General features: G+C 50.8%; 1 protein-coding gene across 2 annotated transcripts in view; it reads right to left on the bottom strand.

The window, feature by feature from the left end:
- The window catches only part of NFIA (nuclear factor I A), a 547,161-nt gene that overhangs the window by 486,096 nt on the left and 43,395 nt on the right, over nucleotides 1-17,670 (bottom strand). The gene's annotated exons all lie outside the window — the stretch shown is intronic.

Below are 17,670 nucleotides of genomic sequence, written 5' to 3'. Positions count from 1 at the left end.
AAGCTTGTGAGCCCCAATGTAAAACCTCCAGCGGGGCCCCGAATTATGACAGATCTTTATTAGTAATGGTCTTTTCATATGGGCCAAAGAAACCTTTTGGGCCCCCCTAGGCTCCTGGGCCCAGATGCAATTGCAACCCTAGCAGCTATTACAGTTACACCCCTTATAGGAGGGGATGAGGAGGATGGGTCCTGGTGGGTGCTGTTGACCTTGGATTGGGATTGGTTATGGTTGGCTCTAAATCAAAAGTTTTAATTAAGCTTTACTCCTCTGCGTAAAGGAGAGGAGTTGTCCAGGAGTTGAAAAACGTGGCTGCTTTTTTTTCCCCAAAGCAGCGCCACCTCTGTCTACAGGTAGTGTCTGGTATTGCAGCTAAACCCCATGCATTTAATGGAGTTGAGCTGCAATACCACACACAACCTGTAGAAAGAGGTGGTGCTATTTTTGGGGGGAATAAAACAGCTGTGTTTCTCTAAACCTGAACAACCCCTTTTAGGAGATAGTTTGCAACTTAGGACTGTCAAATAGGGGTTATCATCCAGCTTTATTACGCTTTTATAGTGATACACGCTCGTAGGGTTGGACTTCCTCAAAAGTGGACTCGAAGTGTCCAGCAATAGACAGCATCACTTGGAGGTAACTTTGGAAACAAATTTACCACTAAGGTCTATTACGGGATAATCACAAATATCCTACTAGATCTTATTGATGATGTGTCCTGTGTGTAAGTATATGAAATGATTACAATGTTGTTATAGCGGATGTCACATAGTCCTTATAGATAGAGGGAGTCCAAAAATCATCTCCTCCTGTAGTCCCAAGGAGTCTCAGTCCCATACTGCATCTGTTTTATTACATATATTTCCCTTTCCGGACTAGTAAAGCTGCTGACATCCCCTATGGTCGTACCATATTGGCTGACACCCAGCTTTGCCAGATACAGAATAACTAAAAAGTGATTGAATGGACTTGTCCAAATCCTTGGCGGAAAAGGACGAGATTTGACTGTATCCATTTGTGATAATTTTCTACTTATCTTTGCAACATTGTTTCTATTTGTTTATTTAAATGAAATGCAGAAAATCTGCAGTGAAGACAAACTGCGGCCAAAAGTCTTAAATCTGTTTAATAAACACCAACATTTTTAGGCAAATTGGAAAGGAAATGGATACTTCCGTGCGCTGCTGGGGGATTAGTAATATAAGAATATAATGATACAAGAAGTCATTTATCAATCTGCATGCTTCTCTGTGACGGGTGAAAGCCATGCAGCCCAGCATTGAAGTGGTTAAGGAGCCTTTTGTGCTCAGGCTGAATGTAAGCCATGTCTGCTGGGGCTTCTTGACAAAGCAGATCTTTATAGAGATCCTCCTTGATCTTTGCTGTGGTCTCTGAGAGACATGAACACCTGAAGGGCTGCACCTGACTGCTGCTGGCCCCCAGAGCGCCCGTTCTCTACTTTCACTCTGTAGGAAGTTAATGGAATTTGCAGTTGATTAACCTCAGAAGTAGAGTAATGACACAACCAGGGATTACAGCTGCCTCTTCTCTCACTACATCTCTTTCTTAATACAGGAGGAGGCGAAAGGGCAATGAACAGAGAGATAAAAAAAATCAACTCTATGACAATAATTAGGCATGTACAGTACAGACCAAAAGTTTGGACACACCTTCTCATTTAAAGATTTTTCTGCATTTTCATGACTATGAAAATTGTATATTCACACTGAAGGCATCAAAACTATGAATTAACACATGTGGAATTATATAGTTAACAAAAAAGTGTGAAGCAACTGAAAATATGTCTTATATTCTAGGTTCTTCAAAGTAGCCACCTTTTGCTTTGATGACTGCTTTGCACACTCTTGGCATTCTCTTGATGAGCTTCAAGAGGTAGTCACCGGAAATGGTCTTCCAACAATCTTGAAGGAGTTCCCAGAGATGCTTAGCACTTGTTGGCCCTTTTGCCTTCACTCTGCAGTCCAGCTCACCCCAAACCATCTGGATTGGGTTCAGGTCTGGTGACTGTGGAGGCCAGGTCATCTGGCGTAGCCCCCCATCACTCTCCTACTTGGTCAAATAGCCCTTACACTGCCTGGAGGTGTGTTTGGGGTTATTGTCCTGTTGAAAAATAAATGATGGTCCAACTAAACGCAAACCGGATGGAATAGCATGCCGCTGCAAGATGCTGTGGTAGCCATGCTGGTTCAGTATGCCTTCAATTTTGAATAAATCCCCAACAGTGTCACCAGCAAAGCACTCCCACACCATCACACCTCCTCCTCCATGCTTCACGATGGGAACCAAGCATTTAGAGTCCATCCGTTCACCTTTTCTGCGTTGCACAAAGACACGGTGGTTGGAACCAAAGATCTCAAATTTGGACTCATCAGACCAAAGCACAGATTTCCACTGGTCTAATGTTCATTCCTTGTGTTCTTTAGCCCAAACAAGTCTCTTCTGCTTGTTGCCTGTCTTTAGCAGTGGTTTCCTAGCAGCTATTTTACCATGAAGGCCTGCTGCACAAAGTCTCCTCTTAACAGCTGTTTGAAGAGATGTGTCTGCTGCTAGAGCTCTGTGTGGCATTGACCTGGTGTCTAATCTGAGCTGCTGAGCCTGCGATTTCTGAGGCGGGTGACTCGGATAAACTTATCCTCAGAAGCAGAGGTGACTCTTGGTCTTCCTTTCCTGGGGCGGTCCTCATGTGAGCCAGTTTCTTTGTAGCGCTTGATGGTTTTTGCAACTGCACTTGGGGACACTTTTAAAGTTTTCCCAATTTTTCAGACTGACTGACCTTCATTTCTTAAAGTAATGATGGCCACTCGTTTTTCTTTACTTATCTGCTTTTTTCTTGCCATAATACAAATTCTAACAGTCTATTCAGTAGGACTATCAGCTGTGTATCCACCTGTCTTCTGCACAACACAACTGATGGTCCCAACCCCATTTATAAGGCAAGAAATCCCACTTATTAAACCTGACAGGGTACACCTGTGAAGTGAAAACCATTTCCAGTGACTACCTCTTGAAGCTCATCAAGAGAATGCCAAGAGTGTACAAAGCAGTCATCAAAGCAAAAGGTGGCTACTTTGAAGAACCTAGAATATAAGACATATTTTCAGTTGTTTCACATTTTTTTTGTTAAGTATATAATTCCACATGTGTTAATTCATAGTTTTGATGCCGTCAGTGTGAATGTACAATTTTCATAGTCATGAAAATACAGAAAAAATCTTTAAATGAGAAGGTGTGTCCAAACTTTTGGTCTGTACTGTATATGGGCACCAGAAAGGGGTTTTATGTCGGTAAAGAACTGTCATTGCACAAAGAAAAGTTCTAAAACTTCCTAAAATACTCAATTTACTATTTTCAAGATTTTGGCTTGCTTTCAGTGAACGAGAGCTTTCTTGTTTATATTTGAAGGGTGGAAACCTGTGCAGACCCAATACTTCCTACAATGTATCCAGTCTAGGCAACCCACTGTGGACTCCAGAGTGATATATTGTAACTACACTGATACAGTGCAAGGTGTTTCATTATAAGGCTATGTTCACTCCTTAAGTATTTGGTGGAGCAATTTCGGCACCATTTTTGCATCTCTTGTTAGGAAATACAGTACAGACCAAAAGTTTGGACACACCTTCTCATTTAAAGATTTTTCTGTATTTTCATGACTATGAAAGTTGTACATTCACACTGAAGGCATCAAAACTATGAATTAACACATGTGGAATTATATACTTAACAAAAAAGTGTGAAACAACTGAAAATATGTCTTATATTCTAGGTTCTTCAAAGTAGCCACCTTTTGCTTTGATGACTGCTTTGCACACTCTTGGCATTCTCTTGATGAGCTTCAAGAGGTAGTCACCGGAAATGATTTTCACTTCACAGGTGTGCCCTGTCAGGTTTAATAAGTGGGATTTCTTGCCTTATAAATGGGGTTGGGACCATCAGTTGTGTTGTGCAGAAGTCTGGTGGATACACAGCTGATAGTCCTACTGAATAGACTGTTAGAATTTGTATTATGGCAAGAAAAAAGCAGCTAAGTAAAGAAAAACGAGTGGCCATCATTACTTTAAGAAATGAAGGTCAGTCAGTCTGAAAAATTGGGAAAACTTTGAAAGTGTCTCCAAGTGCAGTTGCAAAAACCATCAAGCGCTACAAAGAAACTGGTTCACATGAGGACCGCCACAGGAAAGGACGACCAAGAGTCACCTCTGCTTCTGAGGATAAGTTTATCCGAGTCACCAGCCTCAGAAATCGCAGGTTAACAGCAGCCCAGATTAGAGACCAGGTCAATGCCACACAGAGTTCTAGCAGCAGAAACATCTCTACAACAACTGTTAAGAGGAGACTTTGTGCAGCAGGCCTTCATGGTAAAATAGCTGCTAGGAAACCACTGCTAAGGACAGGCAACTAGCAGAAGAGACTTGTTTGGGCTAAAGAACACAAGGAATGGACATTAGACCAGTGGAAATCTGTGCTTTGGTCTGATGAGTCCAAATTTGAGATCTTTGGTTCCAACCACCGTGTCTTTGTGCGACGCAGAAAAGGTGAACGGATGGACTCTACATGCCTGGTTCCCACCGTGAAGCATGGAGGAGGAGGTGTGATGGTGTGGGGGTGCTTTGCTGGTGACACTGTTGGGGATTTATTCAAAATTGAAGGCATACTGAACAAGCATGGCTACCAAAGCATCTTGCAGCGGCATGCTATTCCATCCGGTTTGCGTTTAGTCGGACCATCATTTATTTTTCATCAGGACAATGAGCCCAAACACACCTCCAGGCTGTGTAAGGGCTATTTGACCAAGAAGGAGAGTGGTGGGGTGCTGCGCCAGATGACCTGGCCTCCACAGTCACCAGACCTGAACCCAATCGAGATGGTTTGGGGTGAAGGCAAAGAGGCCAACAAGTGCTAAGCATCTCTGGGAACTCCTTCAAGATTGTTGGAAGACCATTTCCGTTGACAACCTTGTGAAGCTCATCAAGGGAATGCCAAGAGTGTGCAAAGCAGTCATCAAAGCAAAAGGTGGCTACTTTGAAGAACCTAGAATATAAGACATATTTTCAGTTGTTTCACACTTTTTTGTTAAGTATATAATTCCACATGTGGTAATTCATAGTTTTGATGCCTTCAGTGTGAATGTACAATTTTCATAGTCATGAAAATACAGAAAAATCTTTAAATGAGAAGGTGTGTCCAAACTTTTGGTCTGTACTGTATGAGTGAAATCTGCAGCAAAAATGCTGGAACTTTCCCAGCGCACACATCAATCAGATGCTGCAGTGTGAAATCAGCGTAATATGCTCTATATTATGCTTACTCATTATTTGTCTCCTCCAAGACGATCCCTCAGATATCACATTACAGTTGTCTTATTCCCATGTTTGGAATTGCATGTGACGCGCCCCCTGGGCCAGTGCTGTTAGGGATACCCGGAGCCGGATCAGATGGGGGTTGTAGTCTCCGAGTGGCTGTGACCCGGTCCGTGCCCAGGGTGTCAAACTCAGTGTGTGGCAGTCCTTATGATGTTACTAGGTGTTCTTTTGTGTCGACTACGCCACCCGTTGATTTGCGGTCAATACGGCCGCCGCTGCAGCAGAGTCCACTGAGGCTGATGATGTGAGTGCAGCTTAGGTAGTATAACCCCCAACGGGAGGGGTATAGCCTCAGGGGGTCAGCCGTGGAGGATGGTGGTTGTGAAGGTGCAGCAAGGAGACTCAGAGGCATAAAATGCAGTTCCAGGGTTTTACTTACTGGTGTTGCTCGGGTCACTGTGTACAGCAGTGACCACCCAAGCCGTGCTGCGTCCACCAGGTCCTGGACTCGGTCAACTCCCAGGCAACTCCGGAGTGTGGTCCTGAGCTCCTTTCTGTCTCTCCCTTCTTCTGGCCGTTCCCACCAGGGATCCACCTAAGTCCGGCTCCCTCGGGCCTCTTGTTGGTCAAGCCTCCTCTGGGCTCCCTGACCCTATTCTTGGTCTGCCTTCCGGGTGGATTTAGTGGGTGATCGTGGCAGATCCTGCCCACGACCTCCGGTTCCTGGCTAAGGTGTGCTGTAGCCTCTGCCAGCTTGGGATCCGGTACCCTGTTGCCGACCCTTCACCCTATTAGCTCTCTTATGGGCTCTTGGGGTCCCCTCTGCGCCTCTGGGTCTCTCTCTCTTCTCCTCTGCTCTGCTTCTCAGGTTCTCAGACAGACTGTCTGACTGACTGTGGCTGACTGACAACCGACTGACGTCTCACAGACTGACTGACCGACAACTGACTGACTGACCCTGATCTAAGATGGTGCCCACCTTATATACTCCCTCTATGTGTGAGCTCAGGTGACCAGCACCCAATGAGCTCCTAACTTTACCCAGGCTGCTCCCCCTATCTGCCCCTACACTACTGGGATGTTCCACCCCCCTCCCACTCCAGCCAGGAACAGACACTGTCGTACCTGCACATTTCTCTAGTGGGAGTACCATCGGTCTGTTCCCCGGAAATGGGATGTGTGTAGTGCATGCAGCCTACTAGCTCAGTTCCACACTCCATCCTTACCCGGGAGTGGAATATCACACCTCTGGGTTGAGGTGCAATACCCCTGTAGCAGCCGAATCCTCAGGGTGCTACATTCCCCCCTGGTAAATCACAGCACGTCCTCGGGCTGTAAAATATAAACATCCAAAACATACAATTTTTTTCATAAACATAAACATAGAAAACATCATATATATATCAGCAATAAACTTTTCATATAAATAACATTCTTGTTTCTGGTTCCTCCGGTCACTGTGCAACTTGTGACCGGGTAAAGTGCGACAGTCTCTCTTGGAATAAAACAGTTCCCTATAAAACTGGTAGGGGGCGCTTTAGGAAGCGCAACTATATACAAGGGGATATGGCCGCTCTCAGTCCTCGGCCAGGTATTAGGAAAGGAATGACCGCTCTCAGTCCTCGGCCAGGTATTAGGAAAGGAATGACCGCTCTCAGTCCTCGGTCAGTGGGAATAGGGACACACGGGTTTCAGTTCAATTGGCTGGTCCCAACGGGGACTATATTTTAACTAGAACAGTTCTTATACCCTGACGGGTAACTATGTACAGTCTCTTTACCGTACTTTAACGACGGCGTCCTCCTGCTCCTTCTTTAGATTCTTCAGACCCGTCCGGGTCCTCTTGCTCCTCCTCACACCGCAGCTCCTCCTCCGTCAGGCGATGTACATGGAGGGCGTAGGGTCCTTGGGCACACTTGTGCCGGGTGAAGGTGACCTCGTCCCCTACATACAGGTCACGACCTCTGTGTCCCTCCGGCAGATGGCTTTCTACGTCTCTGCGGGTTACAAAGACGTCGCCGGGGGTCTGATGGTCACTAATAAAGCCCCATCCGTGCTGCATATTGAATTTTATCACAGTCCCGGTGGAAGGGGGACCATGTGCTGCACGGGGATTCCTCCTGGTCCGGCTCTTCTGCTCCGCGCTCCTTATCTGCATTTGCTGTTCCCGGACCCGCCTCTCTCTCCGCTCCCTCTCGAAGACCTCGAGCTGCTGCCGGCAGCACTCTGCACGCTCTGCTGCGGCCGCCCGAGTCTCCTGAGTGAACCCCATGAGGTCTTCTCCGGTGGGGTCCCACTCGAACTGTGCCTCCTCCAGCGGGGGCGAGGTCCTCTTTACGGGCTTCGGAGCCGGAATCAGGGGCTCGTCTAGGGGTCTCTCTTTCCGGAGTCGGGGATGGTGAAACTCCGGTGGCCATATGAAGGGCTGCCCATCCGGGCACGTATGCTGGGCGAACAGGTCCTCACCCAGGTGCGGTACTTTAGGTGCTATGGGCGCTGTGGTAGTAGCGGCGCCCGGGTTGACCAGGCCTTGCGACCAGGCTTGGGGCACGCTAAAGGAAAAGGGCACCGTAAGAACGGCGGCGCCCGTGGTTACTCGGCCCTGCGGCCAGGCCGGTGGCTCCGCGGAGGTAGGGGGCGCTGTTGGAATGGCGGCGCCCGGGTGTACTAGGCCTTGCGACCAGGCCGGTGGTATTTCCTGCTTGGCCACGCTCGAGGTCGAGGCGTGTGACGTCACAGGGGTCGCGGCCGCGGTTTCCGGTTGAGGCCTAGTCGGCGGCGGTGACGATGCAGCGACGGGCACGGCAGGGGGAATTTCGGGCTCTGCGACGGGGAGCTGGGGCAGGCACGCGGTTTCCCGGCTCGGGGTAGAGACGTCCCCTTTACCTGCCTCCGTCCGTTCAGCTCCCTTCTCGGCGCCGTCTCCTGCCTTCATTCCTCCTGCGCCATCCTCAGAGGCGGTCTGTCTCCTCGTCTCAGGTGGCGTGCTCCGCTGACGGGTGCCGGTCTGCTGGGCCATCTCTCGGCTCCACTCCGCCAACGTCTCTCGCTGCACCCGGGCCATCCTCCGTGCGAGGCCCTCCAACGCGGTCTGTGCACACTCCCGGTCTCGGGGGAGCTGTGTTAGGATCTCCAGCAGGCCTTCTGGAGTGGCGACCTGCAACAGGCTCCTGACCACTGGGTCGGTGCTGCCTGACTCTCCCTCCATCTCCGGGTAGGCTTTCTCTGGACTCTCTTCCAGACGTCTTGTCTCCGGGTGCGCTCTCTCCAAACTGCTCCAGGCGACACCCATCTTTGTTCTCTTGTTCTGTCTCCGCCCACATCGAGGGTCGTCCCGGGGCAACTTCAGTTCCAAGGGCAGTTCTCTTACGCTGATGGACACTTCCAGCATCACAGTCTCTGTTGGTGGGCGCGGTTTCCGCTTTTGGCGCCATTCTTCGACCTGGCCCACGATGGGAGGTGGCCTCTTGCCACCCTCCGGCACGCCCATAATGGCGTCCGCTCTTCCAAGGCGGGAAATCTTTGGAAATGGCGGGAATCGTCTCCCAGTGGCGGGAAACTCCATGGATGGCGGGAAAAAGCTGCAAATGGCGGACAACCGACGGGAAACGACCTGTGATGGGGTCCGATGGCGGGGACCCTCCGGAACCGGCAGGAGACTTCTTTTTGAGGTAACGGTGTACTTTTCTTCAGGCACGCAGTACCCGGTTGTTGCGGGCACGTAATCCTGCCGACTACGCCAAAGTTGACGCGCCCCCTGGGCCAGTGCTGTTAGGGATACCCGGAGCCGGATCAGATGGGGGTTGTAGTCTCCGAGTGGCTGTGACCCGGTCTGTGCCCAGGGTGTCAAACTCAGTGTGTGGCAGTCCTTATGATGTTACTAGATGTTCTTTTGTGTCGACTACGCCACCCGTTGATTTGCGGTCAATACGGCCGCCGCTGCAGCAGAGTCCACTGAGGCTGATGATGTGAGTGCAGCTTAGGTAGTATAACCCCCAACGGGAGGGATATAGCCTCAGGGGGTCAGCCGTGGAGGATGGTGGTTGTGAAGGTGCAGCAAGGAGACTCAGAGGCATAAAATGCAGTTCCAGGGTTTTACTTACTGGTGTTGCTCGGGTCACTGTGTACAGCAGTGACCACCCAAGCCGTGCTGCGTCCACCAGGTCCTGGACTCGGTCAACTCCCAGGCAACTCCGGAGTGTGGTCCTGAGCTCCTTTCTGTCTCTCCCTTCTTCTGGCCGTTCCCACCAGGGATCCACCTAAGTCCGGCTCCCTCGGGCCTCTTGTTGGTCAAGCCTCCTCTGGGCTCCCTGACCCTATTCTTGGCCTGCCTTCTGGGTGGATTTAGTGGGTGATCGTGGCAGATCCTGCCCACGACCTCCGGTTCCTGGCTAAGGTGTGCTGTAGCCTCTGCCAGCTTGGGATCCGGTACCCTGTTGCCGACCCTTCACCCTATTAGCTCTCTTATGGGCTCTTGGGGTCCCCTCTGCGCCTCTGGGTCTCTCTCTCTTCTCCTCTGCTCTGCTTCTCAGGTTCTCAGACAGACTGTCTGACTGACTGTGGCTGACTGACAACCGACTGACGTCTCACAGACTGACTGACCGACAACTGACTGACTGACCCTGATCTAAGATGGTGCCCACCTTATATACTCCCTCTATGTGTGAGCTCAGGTGACCAGCACCCAATGAGCTCCTAACTTTACCCAGGCTGCTCCCCCTATCTGCCCCTACACTACTGGGATGTTCCACCCCCCTCCCACTCCAGCCAGGAACAGACACTGTCGTACCTGCACATTTCTCTAGTGGGAGTACCATCGGTCTGTTCCCCGGAAATGGGATGTGTGTAGTGCATGCAGCCTACTAGCTCAGTTCCACACTCCATCCTTACCCGGGAGTGGAATATCACACCTCTGGGTTGAGGTGCAATACCCCTGTAGCAGCCGAATCCTCAGGGTGCTACACATGCAAGGTACCTAAAATAAGTCGGTGCAGCCCAGGAAGGTAGTCTACTGTAGAGCATATAAAACTTTCTTAAAACTTCCTTTAAATTCCAGTTACACGGGCAAGAAGACATGTGCGCGCTAGTAAAGTCCTTATGCACCTTGCTAAAGTCTGAACTAATAATGATACTATGTTTATATAAATAGAACACATTCTCACCATCAGATGACTGCTGCAGCCAATCAATGGCCATTGATTGTCAGCAGCTGTCACCTGACATCCCTAAATCTCATTCCCCCAGCGTGAGAGGAAGCCAGGAGACTGTCCGCAGTACACAGGAGTGGTGGGGGGTCCGGTATATAAGAATGTATTATGTTGGGACCAGCATAAACCCATTTTTTAAGCTGAGAAAAAGAAGTGGACGATCCTTTTAAGTGCTGCTTTCTAAGGCTGACAAGTGATATAATCCTGGATGATGAACGTAATTTGGGAGACATCTCCTGTCATTCAGGAGGAGACATGATAATAGATTTCTCCTTAGAACATATGTCACGCACAAACACATTCATTACAACAAAAGATGCTGCCTGTGTTTTGCTTGTCGCTTTGCGCGCCGCATACATTGCTGACAGCGATTTCTGCATCCGATTCTTCACATATGGTTTGTTTAGAGCATGAAATCTGGCGTCGCATTCTTACTGCTTTTCTGAATCATAATATATTATTAACGGATAATTGAAAACATACTTTTCCAAGATGGATCTGCTTATGTACGTGTCAGGCGGTAGACGCGGGACATGAGAGGATGAAATCAGACGAACATACGGGAGCTATAGGAAGGGTCAAAAGGAAGCTGATCTCTCCTGGATGTTGTGACAAGTTACATGCACTTATTGTGGCCTCAGACCTGGTCCTGGCGCTGACTGCACCGCTCTTACATGATGGAGGCTCTCTATACCATGCAGAAAACCAAACAGCACAAAATGACCCATATGAGGCCAAATTATAAAGTCATGCGCCATCGCTATCTGCCCCCAGGAGGCAATGTAACCTCCTCTACAAGCAATACGCTGTGATATGGCATGATTGGGAATGAAGCACAACAATATGGCACCATAGCAGTCTATAGGCTGATTACTATGATTATGATGCATAATATGGCTGTACCCTTTGGTCGTCAATGCAGTTAATTTTCCCCATAATCTGCCCATGATGCTGCCTGGTATCGTACCAGGAGATGCCAAGCAACAGAAAGTCCAACTGTAATGAGTTCCTAAAATGTTATTAACCAACAATATTATAATGACCAGGGGATGCAGACAGGGTTGGACTGGGCTGGCGGGGTACCGGGGATTTCCCCGGTGGGCCCTGCCCCCTGCTGCAGAGGAGAGGGGGAAGAAGAGAAGGGGGGAAAAACAAACAAAAAAACCCTGTGGTTTTAAGGGGTATGGGCCCTTTAAAAGTGCAGGCAGAGTGTATGCAGGGACGTTCATTACCTGAACCGCCGCGGCGCACATCCCGGTCAAGCAGCTGAAGCTGTGCGCCTCCCTTCGACGGCTGGCGTATGACATCATGGTCATGTGCCTGCTGCAAAGGAAGCGCGCAACTCAGCCGCCGGCCTCAGCAGAGGAGGACACCGCACGGGAGCGCAGGAAGGTAAGAGGTCTTTTTTTTTCTTTTTTTGTGTGTGTGTGTGAACGCAGAATGGGATGGGGGCCTGGCTGGACACATGGCAGGGGGGGCCTGGCTGGACACATGGCAGGGGGGGCCTGGCTGGACGCATGGCAGGGGGGGCCTGGCTGGACACATGGCAGAGGGGGCCTGGCTGGACGCATGGGGGCTGGATGCATGGCAGAGGGGACCTGGCTGGGCGCAAGGCAGAGGCGTCCTGGCTGGAAGCATGGCAGGGGGGGCCTGGATGGACACATGGGGGCCTGGATGGATATATAGGGAGGCAGGCTAGAGGCATGGGACCAGTAAGGAAATATGGGGGGCAGGCTGGACACATGGGGGCCTGGATTGATAAATGGGGAGGCAGGCTGGACACATGGGACCAGTAAGGAAATATGGGGGGGTAGGCTGGACAAGGAAGCGCGCAACTCAGAATGGGATGGGGGCCTGGCTGGACACATGGCAGGGGGGCCTGGCTGGACACATGACAGGGGGGGCCTGGCTGGACACATGGCAGGGGGGGAGTGGCTGGACGCATGGCAGGGGGGGCCTGGCTGGACGCATGGCAGAGGGGGCCTGGCTGGACGCATGGCAGGGGGGCCTGGCTGGACGCATGGGGGCAGGATGCATGGCAGATGGGACATGGCTGGACGCATGACAGAGGGGTCCTGGCTGGAAGCATGGCAGGGGGGGCATGGATGGACACATGGGGGCCTGGATGGATATATGGGGATGCAGGCTAGAGGCATGGGACCAGTAAGGAAATATAGGGGGGCAGGCTGGACACATGGGGGCCTGGATGGATATATGAGGGGGCAGGCTGGACACATGGGGGCCTGGATGGATATATGGAGGGCAGGCTGGACACATGGGGGCCTGGATGGATATATGGGGGGGCAGGATGGACACATGGAGGCCAGGATGGATATATGGGGGGGGACAGGTTGGACACATGGAGGCCAGGATGGATACATGGGGGGCAGGCTGGACACATGGGGAGCCAGGATGTATATATATGGGGGGGGCAGACTGAACATATGGGGGGCCAAGATGGATATATGGGTGGGGCTGGCTGGACACATGAAGGCCAGGATGGATATATGGGGGGGGCAGGCTGGACACATGGGGGGCCTGGATAGATATATGGGAGGGGGCAGGCTGGACATATGGGGGCCAGGATGGATATGACGCGCCCCCTGGGCCTTCGGGTACCCGGTGCCGGGCCGGTAGATGCTGGGGGTGATATCACGGTGGCTGGCCCGGTCCGTGGCCCAGGGCGGTCAACAAAAAGGGGGATATTATAGGGGATTTTTAGTGTTTGTAATAAGTTCGTGACGCCACCTGTGGTGTCTGGTAAGGATTACCAGCGCTGCGACAGTCCTCTGAGGCAGGTGTTTGGGCAGCTTTGTTAGGACGGCTCCCCACAGGTGGAGCGGGCCTCAGGGCAGTGTAGGGGTAGATGGTGGATGCTGGTGAGAGATGGCAAGACGGTCCCGGAGGAAAGGCGGACACTCACATGGAGGTAAGCTTCAGTACCTTTACTGGTGATGATGCAGGCACGGTCCAGGGTACTCTGGACGAAGGGTGCACTTTTGAACTCTCCCCAGTGAGGGGGTATAGGGCCTCCTGATCCGTGGCTTTACTCGCTAAGCTTCTGACCTGCCTGGAGCTAGGCCTAGCTTGATTACTGTCTCTCTCTTGCACCTGCTGACCTGGTGGTGGGGCCTTCTCTTGGAGATCACTCTCCCTGGACACTGGGGCCTCCGTGACTCCTAGCCCTGGTACTGTAGTCAGCGTTTGGTAAACCTGGGACCTGTAGTCCTCCAGGGGTTCCGGTGGTCCCTACTGGGTATAAAGGGTACTGTAGTCAGCGTTTGGTAAACCTGGGACCTGTAGTCCTCCAGGGGTTCTGGTGGTCCCTACTGGGTATAAAGGGACCCCGTAGGCGCGGACCTGGTGTCCGGTATACATCTTGGGGTGAGCCTGGTATGCTCCTCTGCCCCCTCGCTACTTCTTCCTTTTCCTCTCACCTTCGGCCACACTCAGGGCCCTCACTAGGCTTTCACTCGTGCTGTAGGCCTTGGCTCGCCTAAGCACAGCAGCCAGCGTGCTGCCTCTTTGCTGCTCTCTGAGCGTCAGCACGCTCTCTGCTCAACTCTCAGCTCTGCCCCTCTCTGCGTCTGAGCTGGAACTGAACTCCACTCAACTCACTGCCTAACTCCACCCTCCAGTATATATATGTCCCTGACGGGCTCCCTCTGCTGGTCTGAGGTGGTAGGGTGAAGGTGTGTGAATGTGTGAGGGCCTCTTGTGGAGAAGTCCATCCATGCACCCTTCTGGGTTCTGTGGCACCAGTACGCAGCAGGGCGCCACCCCCCCCCCCTAGTAAAACTCAGTACTCCTGGACTGAAGCATTTTTCTCAAAACAGGTTAAACAATAACATTTTTTCCCTTTATGGGAGGCACTTTTCTTGAACGTTACAGGTAACATTATAATACAATAATATAAAGTATCTCAAATCAGTTCCAGTGAGATCCCAACAGGGTATCCCTCTCACTGGTTAAAGTGCAAAGGTAGCTTGAAGGACGTGGCCGTAAACCCTCCACGTAGGTCCTGGGCGTGGCTGCAGGGCACAGGTGATCCGGCGTTGGACCACGACTTCTGCCACGCCAAACAGGTTTTTGCTCTGAGGTCGCTTAAAGGGCACTCCAGGGAGTGCAACTATGTACATGACAGTTTTTTGGGCTGCTCACAGTCCTCAGCCACCGAGTCGTTTACATATATACCCTTACGGGTAGCTAAATGCAATGAGAAGTGTCCATGTCACATAGATTGTCCATTAGCAAGGCAAAATAAATCAATAAATAAATACATGAAATTATTAAAAGAACAAACCCTACGGGGTAACTATTTATACTGTCAGTGTTTCTCTATTTACTCTCTATATCTGACAGGGGTCTGGCTTTTTGTGCTACGCGATGACCTACGTAGTACTGGGATGCGTGTAGTATGGATGCTTGCGCTATTTTCCACTTTATCATCTCTATGTGTTGGTGGACTGCAAAACTGCCTTAACCTCTCTACGGGACTGGCAAGTATACCATTGGCTGGGCCTTCTTGCTCTTCTTCAGCTGGTGATCCTTCTTCCTGGGATTCTTCCTGAGCAGGCTCTTCTGGGGCACTTACAGGTCTTACTTGCAGTGGAGAGTCTTCTGGCTGTTGGTAGAAGTGCATCACAGGTATTATTACAGCTCCACCTAGTTGAGGCCAATCTGCCGGGAAATCTCCTAAGTCAGTATGGAGTACTTCTTCTTTAGGTTCCTCCGGTACGGTGAGAGGCACTTCCTCCTGGGGCTTCAACAGACTTGGGCACAACTTCAGATGGTATCTCGATACCGTTCCAGTTGTTCTTCCTCCGTCTTTGCTAATTAGACAGGTTTTCCTATTGTCGAATCTGGAATTCAACACAGTGTAAGGTTCTCTTTCCCACTGGTCGTCAAGTTTGTGGTTTCTCCTTTTTCGTTTTAGCACAACTTCTCCAGGTGTTAAGGGTTCTGCTGGTGCACTCTTGTTGTACTGTGCTTCCTGCTTATCTCTCACCCTATTTAGACTGTCTTCAACACAGGCCTGTACTCTCTTGTACTGCTCCTGTCGAGTCGTATCCCAGTCTTCAGTGGACATATCTGCTTCTGACTCTACCACTCCAAGCTCCAGGTCCATGGGCAACTTTCTGGGTCTTGCTCTCATGAGTTACGCTGGAGTTCAATTGGTGCAACTCACAGGTATGAGATTGTACAGATCTACCAGATCAGGTAGTTTGTCTGGCCACTGATTTCTCTCCTCTAGCGGTAAGGTCTTCAACAGGTCGATAACTATGTTATTCATCTTTTCACATAACCCATTGGTTTGGGGGTGGTACGGTATAGTCCAGATCTTCTTACACCCGTACAGATGGCAGAACTCCTTGAACAATTCGGCTTCAAAGGCAGGGCCTTGATCCGTCAGCACCTGCTCCGGGTATCCATGGGGCCTGCAGAAGTACGCTTGAAACGTCTTTGCCGCAGTCTCTGCCGTCAGATTCTTGACAAGGGCGACCACAAGGAATCGGGAGTAGTGATGCACCATGGTCAAGGCATAGGAGTATCCTGACCTGCTGGGTGACAGCTTGACGTGATCCAAGGCAACGATCTCCAAAGGTCGAGTTGTCTTGATGGGCTGCAGGGGTGCCTTCTGGCTGCTGTAGTCTTTTCTTCTGAGGCTACAGGGTCCACAATCCCGGCACCATCTCTCTAAGGAACTTTGCATTCCAACCCAATAAAACCGACCCTTCAGCAGGTTTTCTAGCTTCTTCCAGCCAAAGTGCCCCGCTTGATCGTGGTAGGCCTCCAACACCATCTGGATATCTGTCCTGGGCACTACTATCTGCCATACCATCTCATGGGTCCTGGGGTTGACATACCTTCGGCACAGCTTCTCTCTATAGATGAACAGCCAGCTTCTCTCATTCCACAGTTGCTTGGCTTGCGGAGGAGCGTCGTTCTCCAGGGAGGAACCTTCCTGGGTTATCAGTTCTTTGATACGGCTGACAACCGGGTCGCTGTCCTGGGTCTCCTTCCAACTGTGATGAGGTAAAGGGTTTAGTGTCTTACCATGATACCTCCTGAAGGTGCGCTGCTCGTGGACCATCCCATTTCTGTGGAAGGCAGGTAGCTCAATCTCCTCCAGGTCATCCACTTCTTCTTCAGTGTCCGACTGGTGAGGCATTCTAGATAGGGCATCGGCGTTGGCGTTTTTGTGGCCTGCCCGGTACTTGATGGTGAACTGATAGTTTGACAGTCGGGCCATCCAAAGCTGTTCCATGGCTCCCAACTTGGCTGTCTCTAGATGCGTCAAGGGGTTGTTGTCAGTATAGGCCGTGAACTTAGTGGAGGCCAGGTAGTGCTTGAATCGTTCAGTGATGGCCCAGACCAAGGCCAGGAACTCCAACTTGAAGAAGCTATAGTTTCCTCTCGGTAGGACGAAGCTTCCTGCTGGCATAGGCAATCACCTTCTCTTTGCCATACTGCTTCTGACTCAACACAGCTCCTAGTCCCTCATTGCTGGCATCAGTGTACAGCAGGAAAGGTTGGCTGTAGTCAGGGTAGGCCAGGATTTCTTCGCCAGTCAGGATCTCTTTCATCACTGCAAAGGACTCAGCCTGTTCTTTACCCCACTGGAAGGGAGGGCTTTTGCCTCTGTTGGACTGTCCTACCAGGAGATCTTGCAAAGGCACTGCTTTCTTGGTGTAGTCCTTTACAAATCTCCGGTAATACCCAACCTGTCCCAGGAACTGACGTACCTCCTTGAGATTCTTCGGTTCCGGACATTTCTGGATGGCAGTGACCTTCTCCGGGTCTGGTGCTACTCCTTCTGGACTGACGATGTGCCCCAGGTACTGAACCTTCTGTTTGAGCAGGTGGCACTTGGAAGGCTTCAATTTCATCCCATACCAGGACAACGACTCAAATACCTCCGCCAGGTGCTTCAAATGGTCCTCATACGTCTTGGAGTACACTATCACGTCATCCAGGTATAGCAGCACGGTCTCGAAGTTACGGTGTCCCAAACAGCACTCCATCAATCTCTGGAACGTTCCAGGGGCGTTGCAGAGTCCGAACGGCATACTGTTGAACTCGCAGAGTCCCATCGGGGTAGTGAAGGCCGTCTTCTCCCGGTCCTCCTCAGCAACTGC

This window comes from Phyllobates terribilis, unplaced genomic scaffold (assembly GCF_046119375.1).
Source record: "Phyllobates terribilis strain yellow unplaced genomic scaffold, ASM4611937v1 Scaffold_8__6_contigs__length_399053987, whole genome shotgun sequence".
Taxonomy (NCBI): Eukaryota; Metazoa; Chordata; class Amphibia; order Anura; family Dendrobatidae; genus Phyllobates; species Phyllobates terribilis.
This window is presented reverse-complemented; position numbering and strand designations above follow the sequence as displayed.